We start from the raw sequence: 27,830 nt of genomic DNA on the forward strand, positions 1-27,830 counted from the left end.
ATGTTATTAAAATTATTTCATACGAGTATTGCAAGTTATTAAAATGATGATAGAACTTCCTTAATTTCCGCGAGAGGCATATTTTATAGAACTTTTTTGATTGTGTTGAGAGGTGTATTCTATACTTGGTATGAGAGAAATGTGTAATTTTGTCGTTTCTTAATGTGGAGTTGATAAATGTTCCTCTTAAAATAATTAATTTTTTTCTAAATAGAAAAACAATGTATCTTGTAGTAAAAAGGAAAAACAAAAATGAATATGTATTTTTAGTTAGTTAATTAAAAAAATTAGAAAACATCAATAATTCTTACCTCATTATGGGCACTCCATTGGTGGTTGATATTACAACCAAATGTGGTAAAAATATTTCACTCACTCTCACTAATAAATAGAATATTTATGAGGTGGTATAATTTCATGTCAACTTTACAAAGAGATAAAGAAGTTAAAAGTAAAAAAAAATTGTCAATAATACATTTAAACATTACATTTTTCAAAATCATTTTAACAAAGGATTTAAATAAACTATTTGAAGATCTATGTTAACTAATTTATGTTGATATTAACTTCATATATATCTATACATTGGAAAAAATGTTAATAGAAAATATTTTAATGTTGTATATAATAAAATATTCAATTTGCAAAGTAAAAAAGTAATTAAAAGTTAAAAAATAAAATAAAAAAATATCTAAGTACTTCCCAATAAAAATAATAAGACTAAGTTGTTTAATTCATTTAATTTTTGATATAAAATTAATGTGATATTTAAAAATATTCATAATAAAAAAAATTCAATGTGGGTCATAAATAAAATTAAGTAATATGAACCTATGCTTAAAAATATATTAATGACAAAAAAACTCATTTTAATGTAGACAATATAGTTTATAGATAATCTCAATGCGCATGCTAAGTAAAATATTTTAATGCCAATTATCTATATATTATATTTAGTTTAAAAATATTTTTTGTATATATCATATAACACAAGTGGAAAAAATAAGTTTTATGGTTAAAACCTTTGAAGTAGTCTCACTATTTTACATTTTAACTATTTCTGGGTATATTTTTTTTCTCAATTTATTGTGAAATCTAACAAAGATTTTTAGAAGTTACAAGTTTATGTACTCTATATACTATACATTCATTGGATGTATGACAAGAGGGATGCAATTTTTTTCAAATTTTGCACTCTAAAAGGGTTTGTACATGAAGATATTTGATCCCTCTAGGTTCATTCTAAATCTATGCCTAAGATGGGTCTATTTTGGTATATCTAGTTTGCAATATTAATTATATTTGTATAACGACTTTTTGTCATATTGAATTTTAATATTTTATAGTTAAATATTTATGAAAAAATCAATAAATTTATTTGATATTTTCATTTTTAAATTTTAAAACCAATTTCTATATAGATCCTATTATAATAATAAAATTAAAAAAACATAAATTAGTTGTCATTCTTTGGGAATTTAATTGTGTATAGGTTTTGAATTGTGCAATGTTTCTAGTGGACTCACCCCCCATCATTAGGGACAAATGGTTTTGAGTGGACTCACCACCCATCATTAGATACAGATGATTTCCAGTGGACTCACCACCCATCATTAGAGACAAATATAATCTTGATGAATTAGAAATTTAATGTGTGGCAGTTATTAATATTATAAATATATGTTTTAATGAAGTAATTAAATTTACAAAAACATCAATTACTTAATTAAAACACATATTCATAGTATTAAATAAATTTTAACATTAGTATCTTTTTATTATATCTCTATTATCTTAGAGGTACTTTTCTGATTCATCAAAATTTGCTTTTATCTTTAATAATGGATAGTGAGTCCATTGAGATATATAATTTAATATATAAAAATATATATTCTTTAAATCTTTCATTTATTTCCAAGTTTCCAATGACACACATTTTTATCTTTTAGTTGTTCACACAGAATATTGACATAGTTTCATTTATTTCCAAGTTTCCAATGACACACATTTTTATCTTTTAGTTGTTCACACATAGAATATTGACATATTCAAATGTTTTACAATTTTTAAGTCGAGTCTAAAGTCTTCCTGGTCCAAATTTTAAAAATTCTGAAATTCCCACCCTCATGAGAATGTGCGGTGGGGGAAATGTAAGGAAAAAAACATTTTCATCAAAATTTATGCAAGTGAATTAAATTTCATAATCGTGACGATGATAATTTATTACAAATGGAACCTTAATTTACCAAAACATTAAAACCTAAATGTGGGAATTGGCTAATATATTTAAATAAATATGTGAATTGACTAATATATTGGAACAAAAGTGCTGTTTATTTTTCCTAAGTTAATGATTTAGAAAATTAAATAATATTACATATGGTTTACGCTATTTAATATAGAGTATAATATTTTTTAATTTTAAGAATATAAAGATTTTAAAAATATTAATTAAATAAAAAAATAATATCTTAAATTTTCATAATTTTCAGATGCATTTTATTAAATTTTTCATTTATAAAAAAATATTAAATTTAATATATATATATATTTAAAAATATATTAACAAATTTTTAAAATTTAATATGATTAGATTAAACTTCTTAATAAAGGAAAATATTAAACTCATATCAACTCAACCAACCTTCTCTCAAAACACCTCTGACTTATCTAGAATTACACCTTAAATAAAATTAAGTGTTAAACAATGTGTTATCTCTCTCTAAAAGGCTACAGAAATAATGTTGTGTCTCTTTAAATATTATAAATGTAATTGTAAATGAAATAAAATATTTGTATCTCATTAAATAAACAATTAAAAAATCAAAATATTTAAAGATAATTACATTCATATTTACGAATTTTATTATTATTATTTAATTTTAAGGTCATGATTAAGTTGGACACTAAATTAGTGTATAAGACATCTTTGTTTATGGGACAAAGGACACTCTTTTGCACATACATATTCTACTTAGCATATTCACATATAGATTAATTATTGCATTAATTTGATTTAGATGAAAGCCATAATTTTGCTAAAAAAAATTGGCAATTTTTTTTTTGGAAATTTAGATAAGATTTCGAGTACCAAAGATTCTCAATAATGTTAAATCTATTTTCATTGTCTAAAAAATAATTCAATACTAAACCTATTTTTACCATCCGAAAAAGAATTCAAACACTCCTCTAATTAAATTTCAAACACTCTTATAATTAAATTTCTGGACATTTTAATTATGAAGTGCCAAAATGTGACCTCTGTTGACGTTTTTAGGGCTGCTCCAAAAGTCTAGATGGTGAAGGGAGATCAGCCGGTATTTAAAAAAAAAAAATTGTGATCGTTGGGATTGGGCCTTTTATTATGCTCATTCATTTCTCAACTCCTTCCCACCATCCTGTCGGTGATATTCGGTCAGAGCGTTATGTAAACATTGGCTTAATATCTGAGGAAATTAGGCCCATGCTCCTTTCCAATCGTTCCTCGGACCCATCCACTTTCCTGTGAATGATATTCGGCGATAGCCTTACGTAAAGATTTATTATGATCTCACGCAACTATGCCAAGTACCATGTATTCGCGTAAAGAAAACCTACGTTATCGAAGAGTGAGGGCCCACATAAATTATGATGACAAACTTCACTGCCACCACATGGTGTGCAATTAACCGTCTTCGAGTTCATCTACAGACAGCTCATTTTCTCTTATAAATCCAGTTGTTCCCGAAGTCCCGAGAATGTAGTCCAATAGTTAGGGTGTGATGACCAGGGATATGATGTTATGGGTGCCTATTTATGAAATGGAAGTTGACCAGAAATCCTGTGAATGATATTCGGCGATAGCCTTACGTAAAGATTTATTACGATCTCACGCAACTATGCCAAGTACCATGTATTCGCGTAAAGAAAACCTACGTTATCGAAGAGTGGGGGCCGACATAAATTATGATGACAAACTTCACTGCCACCGCGTGGTGTGCAATTAACCGTCTTCGAGTTCATCTACAGACAGCTCATTTTCTCCTATAAATCCAGTTGTTCCCGAAGTCCCGAGAATGTAGTCCAATAGTAAGGGTGTGATGACCAGGGATATGAGAATGTAGTCCAATAGTTAGGGTGTGATGACCAGGGATATGTTAGGGTGTGATGACCAGGGATATGATGTTATGGGTGCCTATTTATGAAATGGAAGTTCACCAGAGAAATCCTGGCAAGATACATTTCAGAAGCATGGGTGGCCTCACCAGGACGTGTCCGTTGAATACTATGCCAGAAGAAAGTAGTCGTAATATTCTTTTTGCAGTGTTATTTATCTGTTGGCTGTGCTTTACGGTCTAGCTTAGTTTGTTTATTACTTTAGCTGGGAGAGCGACAGTACTTCATTTAGTAGTTGTTTATTCTTACACGCCATCAAAGTGTAATATCTCGTATGAAAACCAGCAGTGCCAAAGCTTTTTCAACGATTGGCTTTTGGATGCAATGAATGGTTAAACATTTCTTTTTAGAACCAAAAAAACAACCGTTCATATATTAATGTAATTGGTTACCAATATACAATGAACATAAACCATAATATATGCTAAATAGCAAGGATCCTAGGTGATCGAAAATTAGACATTTGTGGCTGAAAAAAAAATAGAGCACTCTCGCTGCAAAATAGAGCACTCCTGCTGCAAAAACAGGGGAGCAGGGAGTGTAGCCTGAAATGACCCATGTTCAGAAGGAAAAGGACCAAAAACACCTCTAAAAAAATGAAAAAAGAACCTCAAGTATAGGGGAAGGCACGAGAGCTAATAGTAGAATCCTAAGCCAAGCATTCAAATTGGATCAGTCCAGGCTGGGCAGCTAAGCAAAGAGGCGAGAGCCAATCTCCCCAAAAATTCTGCTCCCTGTAAATATGGCAAAAGGAGATGGAGAGAAAACATGTCCGCATAGAGGAGATCTGATCCAACCAGTGGCGGAGAGACGAGACAACCAGAGAGGATTTCCCCAAGGCCCAATCGATAGTTGCCTTCGAATCTCCAGTGACTAAGATTTCCTCCAACGCGAGCCACAAAGCACATCTGAGTGTACCCCATAAGGCCAATACTTCAGCCCTCATGTTAGTCCCCAAACCTGCAGACCAATAAAAGTTATAGCTCTAGGAGGATGAAATGGATATAACTGCACCATAGCCACAAGACCCATCCACCGATGCCTCGTTGAAGGAACCAATGGGGAAGGTTTGCCCGAAGTTTGTATAGGACCAAACACGTCTATGATTCTGGGGTTTAATGGGGCCAATCTCTGAGAAATATGCAACAATTTTGAGGGCAGTAGCACATAGATCAGGGAAAACATTGTCAAAGATGTAGGCATTCTGACAATGCCATAACCCCCAGAGAACATAAAGTGGAATGATATGAAAATCAGGGTGGCATGTGGACCAACTACAAAGGCAAGCAAAAAAGGAGAAGTGATTCACATCACAGTTGAAATGTAGGGCAGAGGAGACATTTGTCGAGACAACGATGGCAAAGGGATAGTGAAGAAATAAATGGGATCCATCCTCAGAGTTTGATTTGCAGAGGCAACAACAGCTAGGATCTATGAAGCCCCTCTTGAGAAGGTTGTCCCAAGTCAAGATTTGGTTATGTACAACCAACCAAGTGAAACATTTGAGTTTTAATGCCGCTTCCCACTTCCACATCTAAGCCAGCCAACAAGTGAAGGGATCATGTTGGGGATGAGTTATGATATGTAAATAAGCATCCTTTTCCAATATGTCATCACCGTAAGAAGTCCCACCCCAAGTCAGCCGGTAAGCTTTCTCAATGAGAACAATGCCAACCTAAGTAAGATGGAATGCAAGGTCTCCCATTCTAAATGAAGCTTCGGCGTAGCTCCAACTCATAAGCACTATACCAATGGGTGGAAGGGAATCCCACATGTTGAACCACTCCAATGTGTGACAGGTGTTGAAGACACCCATTGTGTAGGTGGAGGATGATTGACATAGATAGGGTATGAAAACCCTCCATGCCCACCATGGCGTCAAAACCAACCAAAATGTTGCTGCCCCGGCACACAACCCATCAAAGATTGTTGCACAACCACAGACGAGCTTGCATCAAACTATGCCAAACAAAGGATTCCCTTCTCATAATAAGGGAACCAACCCTAATCCAGTCCTCCAAGGAAGTTGAGCAGAGCTATTTATCTCTTATAATCTATTCCCAGATTGCCCCCCCACTAATGCCTGCCAAAGATTAACTGTAAGCAATGCACCATTAAAGGAATTGATGTCCTTGATACCCCAACCACCAAAATCAAGTGGCTTACAGATATTAGCCAGACAAATTAATTGAAAATTTGTCTTTTCCCTTGTGCCTCACCAAATAAAATCTGCTTTGATTGAATTGATTTTGTGGATAACTTCGATAGGGAGATGAAATATGTGCATCCAATAGATAGGTATTCCCTAAAGCAAAACCTTTACCAAAATCATCCTACCACCCAAGGATAGCCACTTATGCTACAACTCAGATAACTTCCTCTTGAATTTTTCAAGTATCCAATCCTATTCTTGCCTTCTATAATTGCATGGCTTCAAATGGAAGCCAAAGTATTTAAAACCATCCACTAGGGGAATGACTTTAATACCAAACAAATTTGCAATCCTTTGAATCTCAATATGTTCCACACAATCTGCAATTAATTTAGCCTTGTCCTTGTTCAATAAGAGTCCAAACGCTCCACCAAATTTAACAAGTATCAAGGATATATATTTCCATTAAGCTAGCTTGGATGCCCCCATCCCCAACACATCATCCATGAACATAATGTGGGAGAGCTGTAAGTTGTTTGTTATCTTGCATCCCGAAATGCGACCATCTTCCCTTGCAACCTTGATAGCTCGACTCAACCCATCTATCACTAATATGAATAGCAGTGGGGACATGGCACATCCTTGTCGAAGACCTCGATATATTTTGAAGAAATGTGTAGAAGTCCCATTAATCAGTATAAAAAGGTTAGTGGCAGTGACACATGCCATTATCCAATTGATATTTCTCCCAAGTAAGCCAATCCCGTGAAGTATAAGCCTTAAGAATTCCTAATTAACTCTATTGAATGCTTTGATGAGGTATATTTTGATGAAGCAGGCCTTTAGGTTTTTAGATTTGATAGAGCTGATACACTCTTGGGTAATCCTCACTGCATCTCGGATTCACCTTTCTGCAAGGAAGCCAAATTGCTCCAAAGAGATGTGTGCAAACAATAGATGTTTCATTCTATTTTCTATCATCTTGGAAGTCATCTTATAGACCACATTTCATAATGATATTGGTATATAATCAGAAAAAATATAGATCTTTGCAACTTTAGGATGAGTGTTAAAAATGTGTCGTTGGCAACTCCAATGACGTGCCCACTGATACGTGTTTCCTCCACCATTGCTAGTAAGTTTGGGCACATCAGGTCAGAGAAGAAGAGATATAGGTCAACCAACCAACCATCTGGCCTAAGGCTCCTATCCTTAGCCAATTCACTTAGCAAAACTTTGAATTCGACAGATGTAATAGGCTCATCCAAACAGTCTATATCGGCAGTAGAGACCATTCGAGAGAATAGTGAATCCATCTCCATTTGATCCTCTGAATGTGCTTCGTCGGATGCCTGAAATTAGTTTCTAAAATATTTAATAGCCTCCTACTGGATATCCTTTTGGGTCACAAATGTATCATTCTATTGATTCCTGATGAGACAAATCAAATTATGGCTCTTTCTTTTAGAGGAAACTTTATGTAAGAATCGAGTGTTCTTATCCCCTACTTGTATCCATTGCAATCCTTGTTTCAACCTCCATTCCTCTTCATTCATTTTGAGGATTTTATTTCATCTACAAACAAGATTAGTGAGTGATTTCTTATTTAATTCTGAAAAATGGTCCGATTTTGTTGTGTCCATGAGGGAGGAAATATCTAAATCAATTGTCAGAGGTTCTGCTAAGAGCTCCCTTTTCCTCTTGTATATTCATTGCTTCATAATATGTTTCAATTTGCGCAGCTTGGAAGTGACCAGATCCATACTTCTAGTCGATGTTAACTCCACTGACTTCAACCAAGATTATTTAACTATATCGACAAACACATCTTATTTCAGTCGCGAGTGATCGAATTTAAATGGGAGGGTTATAAACTCCCATCCACTCGAAGAAAATAGCATCGTGATTAGATATGCCCAAATGAGTTTTCCAGGTCCTCAGAGATGAAAGCTTTTCATACAAGGAAGAGTGTACGAAGAAGTGGTCAAGCCACTTCGCAATGTCATCCACCCCCGTCCTTCCATTTCGCCAAGTGGGACAAATGGCACAAGGTGCAATACCCCTAAGTGATTTCTAGATAAAGAGTGAATTGAAATATCCTGCCATAGGGTCCAACATGCCATTCGAACTCCATACCTGCTTAAAATTTAAGGTAATGTTCATATCACCAGTAACAATAAGTTGATTCAGGTCAAGGATCCCACATTTATATATGCTATGTGTTCTGGAAAAGGAATTATATGTCATTTTCATTTAGAGTTTGCTCATGCAAGTGTGTTATCACCAAAAAATTGATCATCTAGCCTAATTTACTAGATGGATCGAAGTACACCATGTAAAACTAATTTTACCATAGTAACATTGCTTTCACTGTGAGAAATTACTTAATAAACCACTTTTGTTAAGTAATTTATAGTTAAACCCATGAAGAAAAATTAAATAAATCATTATTTATTTGATTTTCCTTTAGTAATAATTAATTTAACCACTTTTTTATTATTATTCCTAATCAAATTTGACCCAATGATGAAAAGTAAACAGATAAATCATTATTTTTCTCTAAGAACAATTAATTAATCACTAATTAATTATTATTCTTTGTTAAATTTGACTAAATCCCTTAGGAATAATTAAATAAATCCTTATCTGTTTATTATTCCTTAACTAATTCATTGAGATAATAAATAAATCATTTATTTATTTATTATTTCTAACTAAAAGTTTAAATACTTTTTCCGTCCTAAACAAATATAATAAAATATTCCAAGTGGTTATTCCAAGAATGGGATCGATAATATTTTATTATTGTTCATTATTTGAGAATAAATCAATATTTTGTTATAAATAGAATGTTTTTCCATTCATTATTCACTTTTGATTACTTTCATTGTTGCACTCATTCTTGTAACTCTAATTATTTTCATTGTCGCACACCATATCCTTACTGGGTTTTCACATTATAGAGGAGAGAGACTTTACACAAGATGAAGACATTTGATGATGACCAAGAAACCATGCCATATAGGGGGACTAGTAACATTTATTTGTTCCCTTCACATGTGTTACAATAAAATTATTCTTTATATATCTGGTTTCCATTGGATGATTGGAGTTATTACTCTTTCTTTTTGTTGTTTAGCTATGATTGTAGCATAGATTCGGACTTTGGAAAATTTTGTTTCTATCAGTTGCTACAGATCTACAATGTTTAGTAGCCATTTATATTGTTGAGATTGTTTGTCATCCACAATCTTAAGTGGGTTATTTTCCTACATCATTGAGAAGAAAACACTACAACAAAATTGGCGACTCCGCTGGGGAATTTTCTAATTGTTGCCAATCACAAAATTGGTGACTCCTTTGGGTTTTATACTTTAGATCCAAAAACTTGGGTGACCTTCGGTTTTCAACTTAGGGTTTCTTCTTTTTTCATTCTATTAATGTTTCCTATTTTTTAACCCTAGATCTGATAAATTTCTGACTTTCGCAAGCTTTTCGGTCTTTTCTTCAGGTCACAAGAACTAGCGGCGATAAAGGTGACACTTTTTTCCAAGATTTGGCGAAGAGGATCCACAGAATAGAAATCACAGTTTTTAGCCCAAAAAGTGTGATCTAGGCTCCAAAATGCACCTTTCAACCCAAAAAAATGTAAACCCTATAGAGAAATAGGTCAGTACCCGTGATTTCTGGGTTTTAGGGTTTTCATAGATTGGTTTCTGGGTTTTGCAGAGAGCTATTTGCTGGGTTTTCTAACCTCTGTCTCATCTCGCTTAGGCCTTGATCCACTCTGATTTACTCATCGAAGTCGAATTTAGCCTCCCCTAGGGCTTCTAGTACAATTCCAACTTTTTAGGAGAAGTTTAACTGAGTGAGTAGTCTGAGTATCTGCAACTCTTTCAACCACATTTTCCAGATCTATAATATTTTGTTTCTGATCTATTAAGATAGGTTGTTACCATCCATAGTTTCACATTTAAACTTGTTTGGTCATTTTCCTTAGGGTCCCATCAGTTGCCCTAGGTGTTGCACCCATCTCCCTATCTTTTTGCAGTGATCTTCCCTCTGGTTTTTTGCTGTTTTTGCACCACTTTCCAACATCTTAGTGTCTCTTGATCCCAGTCATTCAAATCTCTTAACTGTTTCAGTGTATTTCCCATCAGTTTAGCCACCAAGCAGTACAGTGTTTCCAAACCCAGTTTGGGTGGGGTTTAGTTCATCGTTTTGTTGTTCATTTTCTATTATTTATTTCAGTTTATTTTTAGCAAGCTTTTCTCTTTTTTACAAACATGATCTGGGCTTAATCAATTAATACACTTGCACATAGAAGCACACCTTAAGCGAAGGGTGCTTGGTTTACACCGCCAAGCCAAGACATAACATAATAAATTTATCTCCCCACATTGAGACAAAGATATATTGCTGAATCTCCTTTCACCAATTCTGTGTCACATGTGTCTTACCATCATTGTGCCACCAAGGCATGTGCCATAGAGACTATTAGGCCTTCACCCCCAGTTTCCACTTGGGCGTATTACTCCTCCTTGTTCGATTCGAGTTCGTAGTCATCCGAGTCCCCATACCAACTCTTCTCCTAGTTCTTTTGATTCCTCATCTGATTTCGACCCTCCTTCACCGCATATCGTCACCATGCCAGGACCCACAGAAGGTGTAGGAACCAAACCTAGTGTTCGCTTTGCTTCTATACTGGTGGTCACATCAAGTAGAACAGTCTCAAGAACCATTCTGGCAGCCCCCATGCTCCCCTTTATAGCTGGGTTAAGTCTACCAGATATTAACCAGTTGATAAATGACCCCATTCACCATGATGCTGGTTGGCCCTCTGTGCCGACTAAGCTTCCCTTAGACATCCCAAAGTTTGAGGGTATATCTGGAGAGGATCCTACCAACCATTTTCGATCCTTCCACATGTGGTGTTCGTCCAACTCCACAACCAATGACTCCATTCGTCTTCGGCTCTTCCAGTGCATGCTCACTGGAGATGCTGCGAAATGGTATGTAGACCAGCTCTCTGCATCTCATTCCATTTTCGTGATGCTTGCTAAAGCATTCCTTTGATATTTCCAGTTAGCTCTCTGATACAAAACTGCTATGGAGCTATTGACCAAATTCCATCAGTCCTCTATCACTCACCTTTCTGACCATGTTCAAGAGTGGGGTCGAAGGAGGAGCACATGTCGTGCCCCGCCTTTCGAAGACCATTTCTATCTAGACTAGTTTGTTAGGAGCCTTTTACCCCCCATTAGGAAATATGTTACGTCCTATTTTCCTCAGACTAAGGAAGAAGCTCTCCAGACCGCTTTGAGATATGATCTGATTTATGCATAATCCGGTTATCTCTATACCGTCATTCCAAAGCTCCCTTGTCCTAGAAGTACTAATGCATAGGGGGCAACTCACGCAGTTGACGGTATTGTTGGATCTCTTTCACACTCTTTGCCATATACTCAGCAGAGTTATGGCTACCCACAGGGGGGCACTAGTTCCTCCAACACTCATGCCCCTCCTGCTAGCAACATGTTTCCTATACCCCAACCCATCTAACAAACTTTTGCTCCTCCTTATCCACAACCGAGTGGTCCAGTGCCTCAAGAATTAGTGCCACGGCCTCCCATGCATCCTCAGCCCCAATAGCCACTGCCCCATCAAGGTTAGGTGTTTGCGCAATAGAGTTCTACCAATCCCCCAAATTTGAAGAAAAAGAAAAAGGGGAAGGTTAACAAGGGTAACCAGGGTAACAAAAGTAACTATCCTAGTGAACCCCAGGGGAACTAGCCTAACACCAGCAACCAGCAACAAGGTAGCCAACCCAAGAAGAACAAGCCTATTTGTACGAACAAGCCTTATGCATGTTGTGGTGTACATGGCTACTATACACATGAGTGTCCCATCTTACCCCAGATGTGCCAAATGTGGGAAGCTCAAGCATCTTTTAGAGGTCAACAATCACCTCAAATTCTTGTGCCAACTCAACTGACAATGCTCACAAATCCTTTCCCTAAACAAGGATTTATTGCTACTCAACCCCAACCAGGTCAAGCAGCCCACCTCCCCCAACCATCTGGTCCTGATGACTACCAGATCCTTATGATGAACTCTGATGAGGTTAACCCTTATAATATCAACCTACAAACTTGGTTGCGTCAATATGACAAGCCCTCTACTTTTTCAGCTACTGAGTCCAAAACCAAAGTATTTGCCAAGCCTATTATGACACCAAATGGTTGTTTACAGGTCCCTCAACCTAAAGTTGATACCATTCCCAAGATCCTAAAGGGACCATTACGCCATAATGTGACTTCAAACGGAGTTTCCCATACATACAGTATAGTATACAACTTGGTGCAATCACTTGCCTCCATGTCAACATTGGAACTCCTCTAGTCGTGCCCTTCCCAAAAGGAAGCTCTACTAACTCTGTTGTGTGTAGTGGATCCTTTCGACAATCTTTTGATTGTCTTCCCAGTTGATACATCAAAGCACCCCCCATTGCCTTCATCTGTTGCTTTCCAGACATAAGTTAGAGTCTATAATGCCATCTTCTCCAGATGCATTATTGACGAAGGTGCATCCACCTATGTGATGTCCGTTGCTGATTGGAAACAACTTAAGTCACCTGAGTTGTCCCCCTCCACCATCACTTTGGCATGCTTGGGATGGACACCTCTCTTAGCCCCTTGGCATGTACCGAAACTATCCAGTGACCCTTCCGAGAAAGACTGTCCATGTCGACATTGAAGTCATCGATGCCCCTTTGGACTACAACATTCTCTTAGGTCATAGTTACACATATGCCATGTCAATAATTGCATCTGTGGTGTTCTGCGAGATGTGCTTCCCCCATGAAGGGAGGATCGTTACCACCGATTAGTCAACTAACTATGAGATGGCATCCATGACCTCCACCGACTCCATTATCTCGTCAATTTCTGACATATAGTCTTCAACTCCTACCAAAAATATTTCGCCCGGAGTCTATGAGGATTCCTCATTGTTAGGTGTCTTCCCTGGTGTGTCCCCTCCCATTTCAAAACCTACTTCCATGAGTGTTTTCATGTTACAAGAATCACGAGCTACCCTTAAATAGTCTAGTACACCTGAGCAATATCCAGCTACTCAACATCCTGATGTTGCTCTTCCAGCTGAACCCTCTAGACCCTCTCCCCCAGGACCTCTTCCATTTGTGGTTGCCTCTCCTATGTTCCCTCCAGGAACTGTTCCTCGAGGTATTAACTATCTAGGAGCTAATTCGCAAGTACATTATCCTGTCGGCTAGATACCTTTCTTATTATCCCCTCCGATAGTTTTTTTTATACCTGTCATGGCTTCGTTGGTCGTTCCTAACATGACTCTCAGTAATCAATTATGGTACATCGATCCCACTACAAAAATTCTGCTTGTTCAGCCAAGACCTTATCACACTTTTACCTTGGTTCAAAAGGTCCCCATTACCCCTGTCGCTGCTTCAGTGCCATTACAACCTTAATAGGAACCAGCTCCTACTGCAAAAGCATCTGGGCAGGGGGGCAAAGCCAAAAGGAAATATTCGAAGGACAAGGCTCCCCAAACTCCTCCAGCCCATAAGGCCCCAAAGCCGACACCCCTGTGCTCTTTGTGTAAAATTATTGGGCACACCACCAACAATTGTCCTAAACTTCCTCAACTTAAACCGTTGGTTCATGAAGTGTTCTCCGAGTTGAATATTCAGGAAGTCCATGTTAACATATTGGTCCCACCTAATAAACTCAAAATTCTTCGCACAAACCATGCTTGTGCCCTGTGTGATCTTCATGGTCACTATTCCCATTGTTGCCCTCGTCCAGATTGTGAATACAAGGCCACTCGTAGTTGGACCTTTACTCATCTTCCTGTAGATTCTGGTAACCCAAGTCAACCAAAATAGGGAAACTTTGGCCCTACTATTGTGATCCCTCCCCCCGATGTTGAGATGACGGACACCACAGGCCCCATGCTTTACCTGTCATCATCCTTGAGTCCCTTGCCAGCAAACCTTCTTGAGGTTGTTGCACGCATTTCTATTGACCCTCCTTCCACAAAATCCCATCTCTCAACATCAGTAGATGCTCCCTCTACCATTCTGACATCTACCATTCAAGACGATGTGTATGTGAACCTTCTCTCTCAGTTTGATTCACCAAGTAATGTTGCCACATCATGTAGTCAGTCTTCTTCCCGTCCACCCATCTCCTAGCCTGATGAGGACACCATGGAAGCTATGTCTACCCCTAATTACCCCTACCATTAAGTAAGTGGGCATTTCTTTAGAGGATTTTGATGTCCATTTCCTTCCTAATTATCTCAATGCACTCTACCTCAAGAAAAGTTTCCCATAGAACATCTCTTTGATTTACATGTCTTTATTTCTGCCATTAAGTTGGGTATATTGCATCATCTCATCTGTTGTCTTTTGCACCTTTCATATGGATCCATCATCCACACCATATATTGGCCATACTGATGGTGCAAGTCTCTTCTCCCGTAATATAGCCTCTGCAGCCTAGGCCATTTTTACCCCCTTGAATACATTAGTCCTTTCAAACGGTGTGTGCATTGGATATGACACCAATAATTAGGAAAAATATGATGCAATGATAGGTTTGTTAGTTGATGCCCTCACCCATCGCATCCTTCATGTTCATGTTTGTTTAGATTCCTTGTTACTTATCATGCAATTGAATGGTGTGTATCATGTGCATAACCAAGTCCTATTTAGAAAATATCTACGAGCGAGGCTATTGGTATGTGAATTTGAAACCATTACTTTTAGTCATGTGCCTAGAGCCCACAATCACTATGTAGATACCATTGCAAAAAACATTCTAGATTGGCATTTATCACATGTATACCACATAAGACAACCACAAATAAAACAAATGGCGAACCATCATCATCATATAAGATGAATAATCATATTATGTATCATATAAGTGTTTGCAACCATAGCTCTAAATACATCCAACATGCCCATAGCATGTTACAAAAATCACAATCAAAGGGACCCATGTGTACTTGCATCTAGTCATTGTCCAGCGTATCTCGCGCCAAAGGATCTCCTCCACCTGCACGTAGATCGTGTTCTGCCTAACCTGTTATTGCCATGCACCGCAGGATGCCTCGCCACTCTAAGGGAAGACTGGTGCACTCATCTGTGTATCGGTCCTCTAACTCATGCCATTTGCGCTCTAAAACCTCAGTCAAAAGTACATCAAACCTATGATGGAAATTATCAAGCAACACAGTATCCTCTAGACCCTATTGTGACAATGATGTCCCCTGATCTGGAGCCCCAGCTGCTATGGCTCGACCTGCATATCCTACTGGCTTCACCAGTGGTATGTATGTATACAACATATTTCACACTGAGTACCATATACATGTGACAGAAATATAAAATGCACCATAAATCATAGCTTTAACACTTACCATCTGGTCCCCATGCTCGCCTGGGCAAAAGTGGCAAGTCAAGATCCCCTTGATAGTTCATACCGCTATAAGGGTAATCAACAATTTCAAGGGGCATCTAATCCCATTGTGAGAAAAACTCGGGTCGGAACACCTGTCCGACTACCCCTCCTCCTCCTCTCCATAGTAGCTACCCCCAGCAGAGCATCTTGGGCTCCTATGGGCCCCCATCTCGGATCTATACATGAGGATGTATAGTAAGTATCTTCTCAAAGAAGAATGCACACAGTATTGTACCAAAAGTGCATCCACGATTCATCGGCCTCTTACAAAGACTCAACTGTCGTTTCATCAACGATAACATCATCTGGGCCCACCCATAGCAGGTCCTAGCCAAAACACTCTAAAAAAACATCATTTTCCCACCAGTGATGTGGTGGAATGCCTGGCTGCCCAAGACCCATAGCACAACTATGGAAACAACCTGTGTCTCCAGCCTCTCTAGATCAACAAACGGGATAATCATGCTCTTGACACGGACACCCCATCGACAACGGCGCTCCACGAACTTAGTGATGTTCCTCGCACGAGGTAACACCAGATGAATATCTCCCACCATTCTGAGGGGATATAGTCCAGTCAAAAAGTAAATATCTTGTAATGTGAGGTCAATCTTGTGCCCCTGCACGACAAAGATCTCCTCGTCTGGATCCTAATAGCTCATAATTCTTGATAGCAAGGGCTCACCTACCCTCATCAATGGGTTCTCTACCAACTTGAGAACCCCATAATGAGCCAATGCCCCTTGAACCACCTGATCCCCCTAGATCTCAGATCGAAGAGTATCCAAGTCTCATTCACGCCAATTAATTTTCAGCTCTACCATATCTGCAAAACACCACATGTCTTGTCATTTCAAAAAAGAAAGTAATTAGCTACACTGATCAACTTGTAGCCCCCACCAGGCCAGCATACCAAATCTTTCCCCAACCACAAATCGCAGTTTTTAGCCTAGAAAGTGCGAGCTTGCAAGTTTCTAGTTGTTTCCTGCGAGCCAGATCACACTTCTAGGCCCAGAAAGTGTGATGTGACCATGAGCAAGAGCAGGGGTCTCTCAAGGAGCTGCCAGGTGCCAAAAATCAAGAAATAAACCACTGAAATTGAAGATATGAGTAAGGCCACCTACCTGAAAGTCACAAATCATGATTTTGACGGTCGGTTTATCCACAAGATTTATGAGCTTTTCCTCCTCTCCAAATTCACCACAACTCACTTTGCAAATGAATCCAAATTGGAGGGAAAATGCCCTTTTATAGAAAAATCCCTAATTTTTCTATCGCCCATTGTGATTAGATAGTAGCTCAATTTGATGAACCCTTAGTACCATTGGAAAGCTCTCATTGAACTCCAAAATGGGTCTTCCTCATTTTTTGATGATTTGAAACTCCACTTGGAAATTTTTTTTCCAAGAAGGTCACTTCGTCGTCTCTAAAAATCGAATTTCATCATACAACAACACACGTACATTGAGGTCCACCTCTTCTTAATACTTGTCATATGATATGTTGATTTTTGTCATAGTAACCATAATTTATTCATGTTTTCATGGTCTCGACTAGGCCTTGTCTGTATGGTAGCGCCGTCGAGTCACCCTTGTTCAGAGCATCTGCAATGAGTCACCCTTGCATTCCTGGAGTCTATTTCATTAACCATCATATCATGTCACAGTATTCCATGCATATTTGCATACCGTTCATCCTATGTTGCCCATTTTGGTCTCCAGTCACACTGTCCCGATCCCATCTAGAGTTGAGTCAGTCGCTGCTAGGTCACCAATGCACTTTATGCTCTGACAATGGAAGTCATCTATTTTTCCCCCAGTCTCATATTCCCCATTACCTCTGTTGTCAATCCATTAGTCACATTAATATTTTCCCTCGTGCTTTAGTTGAGAATCCTCCTTGCCTCATCTATTGTAGGCTTTATTATGTCGACATCAACTTATTTATTCCAAAATAACGACCTAGAGGGTGTTGTATCTCAGTTCAAGCTTCCATTCTTGTTCAACACCTTGGATCAAATAGAGGTTCTCATTATTGTCCTTTGACTTGATCATTTCATGTTCGTGATCCATACAATCGATGGTCCAGTGATGCATCATATTGTACCAGTGATTCCTTGGTGTGTGTGATATGTTTCAGACCTCATGAGGGGGTTCCCCTTTAGGTAGCCCCCCACATGACCAGATGAATACCCACTATGCTACAGCCTTAGATGCAGTTCCATAGAGTTGATGGGTTTGGTTCCTACCAATCACAGTGTTCATTGCATGCACGTCTCCTCCAATTGTTCCATTTAGTTTTGCAGAGCCCTTCCTTATTCAGTAGGGCTTCTCCGGTTGTTCTACCCTCCATCCCACCCATTTTTTGAGGGAACGGGATTTGTATCTCACGTACTTAGATATTATTATATTCAGTCCTGGCTCATGTTTTTACCAGGTGCATTATGTATATGGGACACATTGTATTATTTTCTGGCTTTGTTATGCTAGCTTGTCATGTACCATTCAACATGTACTTCATTTCTCAGTTTTATATGTTTGGGCCAACCATTATTTTTGTACTAAGTTATCTCGGCGGGTATAGGTATGCCTCCCCTACCTCATTGAGGTCCGGTAGCATGACATAAAAGGAGACTTGCATTAGTCTCACCCCCTCTGTCCCTATCCTCTTTCAATTCAACTGCTTTAGTCTCCCTCTCTCTCTCCTTGACTCCCCTGTTTTGTCTAAGTGATCGTGTCTTTACAACGTACTTTGGTCATACGTTTCTCTCCTAACACTCATATGTTGGAGGGAAATCTATTATCACCAAAAAGTGCTCATCTAGCCTAATTTACTTGATGGATCGAAGTACACCATGTAAAGCCAATTTTACCATAGTAAAATTGCTTTGACTATGAGAAATTACTTAATAAACCACCTTTGTTAAGTAATTTATAGTTAAAACCATGAAGAACAATTAAGTAGATCATTATTTATATGATTTTCTTCTCGGAAAATTAACGTAACCACTGTTTTATTATTATTCCTTGTCAAATTTGGCCCAATCATGAAAAATAAATAGATAAATAATTATTTATCTTATTTTTCTCTAAGAATAATTAATTAATTACTAATTAATTATTATTCTTTGTTAAATTTGACTCAATCCCTTAGGAATAATTAAATAAATCCTTATTTTTTATTATTCCTTAATTAATTCGTTGAGATAATAAATAAATCATTTATTTATTTATTATTTATAAATAAAATTTTAAATATTTTTTCTCTCCTAAACACATATAATAAAATATTCCAAGTGGTTATTCCAAGAATGAGACCAATAATATTTTATTATTGCTCATTATTCAAAGATAACTCAATATTTTGTTATAAATAGAAGGGTTTTCCATTCATTATTCACTTTTGATTATTTTCATTGTTGCACTCATTGTTGTAACTCTGATTATTTTCATTGTCACACGCCATATCTTTGCTGGGTTTTCACATTATAAAGGAGAGAGACTCTACACAAGCTTAAGACGTTTGACGATAGCCAAGAACCCATCCCATAGAGGGGGGCTGGTAACATTTATCTATTCTCTTCACATGTGGTATAATATAATTATTCTATATATATCTAGTTTCCAATGGATGATTGGGGTCATTACTCTTTCTTTTTGCTATTTAACTATGATTGTAGCATAGATTTGGACTTTGCCAAGTTTTGTTTCTATCAATTGCTGCAGATGTACAACATTTAATAGCCATTTATATTGTTGAGATTGTTTGTCATCCACAATATTAAGTGGGTTATTTTCGTACATCTTTGAGAAGAAAACAACACAACAAAGTGAATGGCCAATAATTATATACATTGTATAAATTTTAGACTTAGATATCAATTTTTTTTTGGGGGGGATTTAATTACGTTAAGTAAGTCATTCATTTATGACCATTTCCATGAGAGGTAGTCGTAACTGACTAATTTGTCATGATTTTTGAATATTCCACTTAGCACTCATTGCATTGGGTGATGCTCACAGGGGTGAGGAACTGTGATTGAAATTAGTGAAATGAATCACATAGCGTTAATCATCACTTTAGGGGCTTGCACTTGGTAACCACGACTTCCCAGGAGGTCACCCATCCCAGATCACCTCTGGCTCAAGTGCGCTTAACTGTCGAGTTTTCCTCACAAGCAAGCCCACTTAGCTTGCTACCCGTTTTGCAAAACCTTAGCAAGTATTATGCCTCATGAACTATTCAAGTAAAGTTCCCTTCACTCTTTTGAATATTTAGACTTGTCGTATGTTTGAGGAAATGAAATTGTTATTGATATTATTTTAATTTAGATTTACATTATGAAAAGAGCTAAATTTGGAAATGAAATTAGTATTAAAATGTATTTATATTATTTTTAATTTGATAGGCATTTTTTTGTGGGGTTGGCCTCGGTCGATTCAACCAATCACATAGGCATATGTTTTGTCGTCTTCCTCTGAATAGAAAATTGACATGTGGGTTCGGGTTCCCGAGCCCGTGTGAGTGGACGACCTTCACCATCTGCAATAGATATTATGTCACCTTCACAACCGACAATACTGGTTCATGCCTTATGCATAGAAGGATTTCACAATCTTAGCTTCTCCCTCAGAGAGCTCCATCAACGTTTTTGTTTTGTCCATGGTTTGCACCTACGTCGGACTCGAACCACCTTTGACCAAGAAATCTCAAATGATGCCCTTTTAATTCAGAAGCCTTTCATCGATAGAGGCCTGGAGGTAGGCTGAATTGACCATAGTGGACAATCTATTAGCTCCTAAACCTTTTGCGAGATGAAATGATTCTTCTTCATAGTGACAGTGTTCATCTTTGTTGCATGTGACTAACAAATCAGAGAACCAAATACCAAAAATTTCAACAAAATCATTGATCAGGTTTAGCATTTTGCAGGAGAAGCATAGGCATGTGCAGGAATGGGTGGTAGAGGCAGAGGCAGAGGCATAGTAGTGGGAATATAAAACCACCAGTATCACCACATACACCATTCAGTAGCCTTAGCAAGAGTGAGGAATGTAGAGAGAAATTTTGACTAAGAATATGACTATAATACGAATCTAATTTATCCTGATTCCTTCACAGATTCAGTGCATCCTCTAACCCAAAATGTCCATCTTTCATTGTGTTTTGACTTTAGTAGCAAAGAAATTGATGGGTATGCTATTAACTCCTGAAAGTCCTTATTCTACGATATATATCTTAATACTAGTTTCCTTGAAATACATGGACTTTAGCATGACACCTCTGAATCATTTTTGTCCTCTTCTTTCATGCCTTTCATTTTGAAAAATCATTATACCATCAAGGGAATTCTTCTCAAAGTTTCCCTTACAAATCAAATCTCTTTTATTATATCATTCAAAACCTGTCAATCAACTTCAATTATTTAATGGTTGAATCCAGCACAGATTGTAGGGAAAAAAATCTATATCTCTACACCCAATGCTGGTCTATCCTTGCTCGTTCTATATTACCTTGTCATGATACGTTGAAAGCGAGGATTCAATACTTGGTTGTGCTAACTATTCTTGAAAAAATGAGCTATGTAACTTCTACTACCCATAAGGACTGAATGGATCCTTCCATGGGAGAAGTAAAGGGAGCATGCCCTAATGAGAAGTGGGAAATGCATGGAAGAGTTGTTGAGCATTTTTCAATGCAGCAACCAATACCTCCATATATGTTTTCATTTGTGGTGGGGAATACTATTTATAGGGAGGTTGGCAGTAGTACTAGGATCTATTCTAAACGTTTTCCTATTCTATAATATGTAAAACATGAGTTCATAAACACAAAGGAGATAATGAATTGGGGGGAAAGCTCTTTGGTGGATATGAATGGGAGAGGTTCAATCTCCTTATGTTTCTGCTAAGTTTCCCATTTGTAGGAATGGAGAATCTCAGGTTTCTCTTTGTAATCCCCACTATCATTGCAGAGAATTTGAGTGGTAGGTAGGTTGTGGCACATGAGCTTGCACACAACTGGACTGGGAATATCATCACCAATCCCATAAATAATGACTTTTGGCCAAATGAGGTATTATTACATACACACCTAAATATATTTACCATATTCCATATAAAACACATTGTTGAAGATTTGAGTTTTTAGGGTTTAGGGTTTTAAGATTTGGGAAGTGCATTTTTTCACAACTTTCGAAATATGCAGAGCAAATAATTCCTGGCATTTGTACAGGGCGTGGAGTGTGATGCTTTGAACATTGTCTTAATTTACTAAGATTTGAAGGATGAGATGGTTAGATCCAAAGATAATATGGAATTTTACCAACTTGACAACAAACCAGGAAGTGGTTGATCCTGAGGATGTTTACTCTCCTATCCCTTACGAAAAGGGTTTTCAATTCCTTTTGTATATTGAGAGTTAGGTTTTACTCAGTCTCTTCTCCCTTTATTGTTGTTTTTTTTATTTATATGTTGCTTGTTTTGATTCCATTCTCATCCTCCTATAGGTAACACATAATGTCAATGTTGAGTGGGTGTTGTTGAAAATTGGCAACAAGAAATTGCTAAAAATAGAAGTGCTAAAAATAACAGTTTGGGCATCAGTGTTGGATGGGGCAACAGGGAATGAAAAATCGATGTGCTAAAAATAGAAGTTTTATTTTTAGCAGTTCAAGTTGGCTTCCTATTTTTAGACAGTCCCTAGTCTAAAGTAGGAAGTAAAATTCGAACTTGGTCTTACTAGCAGTTTGAATATTAATTAATTAATTCTCCATGAGTTAATTAGTTAAGTAAAATCAAACTTGAAGTCTTTGTGAGAACATGCAATAATTTCTCCATTGGTTGAGGAATTAAGGATGAGTTCTATATTGAGAGGATCAGTTGGCTTAGTTTAACTTAGTCAAGTTTAGTTAGATTAATTTAACAAGTTGTTAAATTAATGAGATATAGTTTGTTGATGCTTGCATGCATGTGGCAACTGTTATTTTCAGATAATTGAGTATTCTCTCATGGATAACTGATGCATGGTAGTTCAGACAGAGACCCAGTTGAGATCAGAGAAGGGACAGTGTACTATCAGTTGGATGAATATTTTTCTTATAAAGGAAGCTCATCGATGATGACGATTTATCTCCTTCAGGTTTGTGCAGTTATTTCAGAGGTTAGTGTTGTGTGTGAGGTGAGAATCACACAGGTTACAGCTGGAAGACCTAGGAAAACTGTGCATAAAAATAGGAGGCTTGGAGGGCAGAGGAGAAGGTTTATGAGAAACCTTTGACTGTCTATGAGTAGCAGAGGGATTATACTGAAAGCTGGATAGCTTCCTAGCTAAGGCTTTATGTAATCTAGACATATTTCCACTTGTATGACAATACAGAGATTGGGTTTTAGGCTGGTTCTTTCCCCTCGTTATATCTTCTACGTTATGTTTATTTGATTTCTCCATATCAGTTATATGTGTTCTTATTGATGTTGCTCATGTTCGATTAAGCTTCCGCTAAATTGGTTGTAGAAGTAGATCAAGTGTTTCGCTTTAGTACATTTCATTACCTGGCTGATCTATAGGTGGGAAATTTCTACATGGTATCAAAGCTAGCTGATTTGTAGAAAAATTCTATAAAATTCTGCATTGTATGAGAGCACAGGTTATCAAGGAAGAATAATATATTGAGAGGAGATTTGAAAGTTTTGAGTTTTGGGCCAAGAGTTTGCAGAGCATATCTGAAAATTTCTGTACAAAATTTTTAGAAACAAATAGCAGATTTGGATTCCCTGCGAAAAATTACCAAAAATAAAAAAAAAGATGGGCTGAATTGGAGTTCGGATGAGGGAGATATTGCTGATTTAAAATCAAATCTTTTGCCAGAAAATTTCATGACGGCAGGAAATATGAAACAGATTGGTGTGCTAGCCAAGAACCTGTATGCACTTTGAGGTACAAGATGCATGCAAAGCCTTGAGTAGCAAGGTAAAGGTTAGAGACTTGGTGGTTGAGAGGGAGAGTATATTACCTCTCAACATGCAGCGCTAGAAGAAGTCTCAGACAATTGTGGAGGAGCCACAATTGGTGCAACAACTTCAGGAGGTTGTGGAGCAGCCACAATTAGACAAGTTGAGAGGAGATCGAGTAGAGACATCTACTCATGCAAAGACCTCTAGTAGGGGGAAGCATAGAGCCAGGTGGGTAGAGGGCTCACATGCAGCCATACCTCCAAGTAGGAGGTGGGGCGATGTGGAGTGATCATCCCATGGAGGAGGGGCATGATCCTTGAGCTACCCAACCTCTTGGATGAGACCTTGCTACAGGATCCCCGATGTGGAGTAGCAAGAACTGACTGATTTGGTAGAGATAGATGCGGATGGAGAGGCAGAGAGAGCTACAGTGCAGGGAATCCTAGGACAACACAGAGCATGCAGGCCGCAGCAATGCGAGAGGCACAAGTGTGTTGCACTATCCACGGTAGCATAGAGAAGGGTGCAATGGTGCAAGATGCATGGAAATGTTGCGGTAGCGTAGAGGTCAAAGAGGGAGCACTTGTTAGCAGCAGGTAGAGCTTCAGCATCAGAGTATGTTTCTAGCCCAATAGAGTGGTCAGTTAGGAGCTTTTTTTGTTCCGAGAGTTGCTGGAGCAACCACATTTAGTAGATGTGTTGCATGCAGAACATTACAGAGGTACAAGATCGGGTTCGAGAGGAAGCCTTTCATGTTGACAGGGAGTGTTGAAAATTGGCAACAAGAAATTGCTAAAAATAGCAGTTTGGGCATTAGTGCTAGATTAGGCAGGAGGGAACGAAAAATGGAAGTGCTAATAATAGAAGTTCTATTTTTAGCAGTTCAAGTTGGAATCCTATTTTTAGACAGTCCCTGGTCTAAAATAAGAAGTAAAATTCGAATTTGGTCTTAGTAGCAGTTTGAATATTAATTAATTAATTCTCCTTGAGTTAATTAGTTAAGGAAAATCAAACTTGAAGTCTTTGTGAGAACATGCAATAATTTTTCCACTGATTGGGGAATGTGTCCTTGATTTGCTCCACTGATTGAGGAATTAAGGATGAGTTTTATATTGAGAGGATCAGTTGACTTAGTTTAACTTAGTCAAGTTCAGTTAGATTAATTTAACAAGTTGTTAAATTAATGAGATACAATTTTTTGATACTTGCATGCATGTGACAACTGTTATTTTCAGATAACTGAGTATTCTCTCATGGATAACTGATGCTTGGTAGTTCAGACAGAGACCCAGTTGAGATCAGAGAAGGGACAATCTACTATTAGTTGGATGAATATTTTTCCTATAAAGGAAGCTCATCCATGATGAGGATTTATCTCCTTCAGGTTTGTGTAATTATTTCAAAGGTCAGTGTTGTGTGTGAGGTGAGAATCACACAGGTTACAACTAGAGGACCCGGGAAAACCGTGCATAGAAATAGGAGGCTCAGAGGGCAGAGTAGAAGGTTTGTGAGAAGCCTTTGACTATCTATGAGCAGTAGAGGGATTATACTGAGAGCTGGATAGATTCCGAGCTAAGGCTTTGTTTAATCTAGACATATTTCCACTTGTATGATAATACAGAGATTGGGTTTTAGGATGGTGCTTTCCCCTGGTTATATCTTCTACGTTATGTGTGTTTGATTTCTCCATATCAGTTATATGTGTTCTTATTGATGTTGCTCATATTCGATTAAACTTCCACTAAATTGGTTGTAGAAGTAGATCAAGTGTTTTGCTTTAGTACATTGCATTACCAGGTTGATCTACAGGTGGGAAATTTCTACATGGTATTAGAGCTAGCTGATTTGTAGAAAAAATCTACAAAATCCTACAGGTGTGAAGTTTAGTTTTATTGATGCAAAAATCCAAACTCAATCTATTGATACCTATACATTTTTGAGTGCTAGTTGGGTGCCCTGAGTTCGATGAATTTCTAAAGAAATATATCCAATGTTTCAAGTTCCAATCCATTGATACGGATACATTCTTGGCCTTTCTAAAGAATAATCTCCCCAACATAGAGAATAAAGTCGATTTAAATGTTTGGGTAGATGGGACTGGAATTCCTCTAGATGTCATGGAGCCCATTTCCACCATCCACGACAAGGTCTTTTATGCATCATGAGACTTCATTACCGAACGAATGCCCTTTAATGAGGAAGTGAGAAAGTGGCAAGTTGAAGAGTGGAAGAGTGGAAGTGTTACATGAATATTCTCCCCAAGAAAATAAAGCCATCACGAGTGTGCAGCCTTTTCAAGTTCTTTACGCTTGCCCTATTATGGTCAATTTTTTTTGCCATTGAAAATACTTTTACTAAAAATATAGAAGGAAAAAGTAATGACTAGATTAAACTTCTTAATAAAGAAAAATACTAAATTCATATCAACTCAATCAACTTTCTCTCAAAACACCTCTAAACACCTCTGACTTATCTAGATCTACACCCTAAATAAAATTAAGTGTTAAACAATGTGTTATCTCTCCCTAAAAGGGGTACTGAAAAAATGTGGTTTCTCTTTAAATATTATAAATGTAATTGTAAATGAAATAAAATATTTAAAGACAATTACACTCACATTTACGAATTTTATTATTATTATTTTCTAAATTTAAGGTCATGACTAAGTTGGACACCAAATTAGTGTATAAGACTTCCTTGTTTATGGAACAAGGGACCCACTTTTGCCCATACATATTCTACCCAGCATATTCACATATAGATTAATTATTGCATTAATTTGATTTAGATGAAAGCCATAATTTTGCTAAAAAAAATTGGCAGATTTTTTTGGAAATTTGGATAGAATTTTGAGTACCAAGGATTCTCAATAATGTTAAATCTATTTTCACCGTCCAAAAAATAATTCAGTACTAAATCTCTTTTTACTATCCAAAAAATAATTCAAACACTCCTATGATTTAGTTTCAAACACTCCTATAATTAAATTTCTTTGAAATTTTAATTATGAAGTGCCAAAATGTGACCTCTGTTGACGTTTTTAGGGCTGCTCCAAAAGTCTAAATGGTGCTGCAAACAGTCCCCTAATTAAATTTCTTGAAATTTTAATTATGAAGTGCCAAAATGTGACCTCTGTTGACGTTTCTAGGGCTGCTCCAAAAGTCTAGATGGTGCAGGGAAATCAGCAAATATTTAAAAAAAAAAACAAATTGTGATCGTTGGGATTGGGCCTTTTTATTATGCTCATTCATTTCTCAACTCCTTCCCACCATCCTGTCTGTGATATTCGGTCAGAGCGTTATGTAAACATTGGCTTAATATTTGAGGAAATTGGGCCCATGCTCCTTTCCAATCGTTCCTCGAACCCATCCACTTTCCTGTGAATGATATTCGGCGATAGCCTTACGTAAAGATTTATTATGATCTCACGCAACTCTGCCAAGCACCATGTATTCGCGTAAAGAAAACCTACGTTATCGAAGAGTGAGGGCCCACATAAATTATGATGACAAACTTCACTGCCATCACGTGGTGTGCAATTAACCGCCTTCGAGTTCATCTACAGACAGCTCATTTTCTCCTATAAATCCAGTTGTTCCAGAAGTCCCGAGAGTGTAGTCCAATAGTTAGGGTGTGATGACCAGGGATATGATGTTATGGGTGCCTATTTATGAAATGGAAGTTGACCAGAGAAATCCTGGCAAGATACATTTCAGAAGCATGGGTGGCCTCACCAGGACGTGTCCATTGAATACTATGCCAGAAGAAAGTAGTAGTAATATTCTTTTTGCAGTGTTATTTATCTGTTGGCTGTGCTTTAGGGTCTGGCTTAGTTTGTTTATTACTTTAGCTGGGAGAGCGACACTACTTCATTTAGTAGTTGTTTATTCTTACACGCCATCAAAGTGTAATATCTCGTATGAAAACCAGCAGTGCCAAAGCTTTTTCGACGATTGGCTTTTGGCTGCAATGAACGGTTAAACATTTCTTTTTAGAACCAAAAAAACAACCGTTCATATATTAATATAATTGGTTACCAATATACAGTGAACATAAACCATAATATAT

At 37.3% G+C, this 27,830-nt stretch overlaps 1 pseudogene; it reads left to right on the forward strand.

The window, feature by feature from the left end:
• Window positions 1-26,148, forward strand: part of LOC149195806 (leucine aminopeptidase-like) — an 86,806-nt pseudogene extending 60,658 nt beyond the window's left edge.
• Window positions 26,149-27,830: the final 1,682 nt, after the last annotated feature.

The sequence above is a fragment of the Pinus tabuliformis genome, chromosome 2_2, assembly GCF_031772625.1.
Source record: "Pinus tabuliformis cultivar Carrire ecotype Pingquan chromosome 2_2, CPIR1, whole genome shotgun sequence".
NCBI lineage: Eukaryota > Viridiplantae > Streptophyta > Pinopsida > Pinales > Pinaceae > Pinus > Pinus tabuliformis.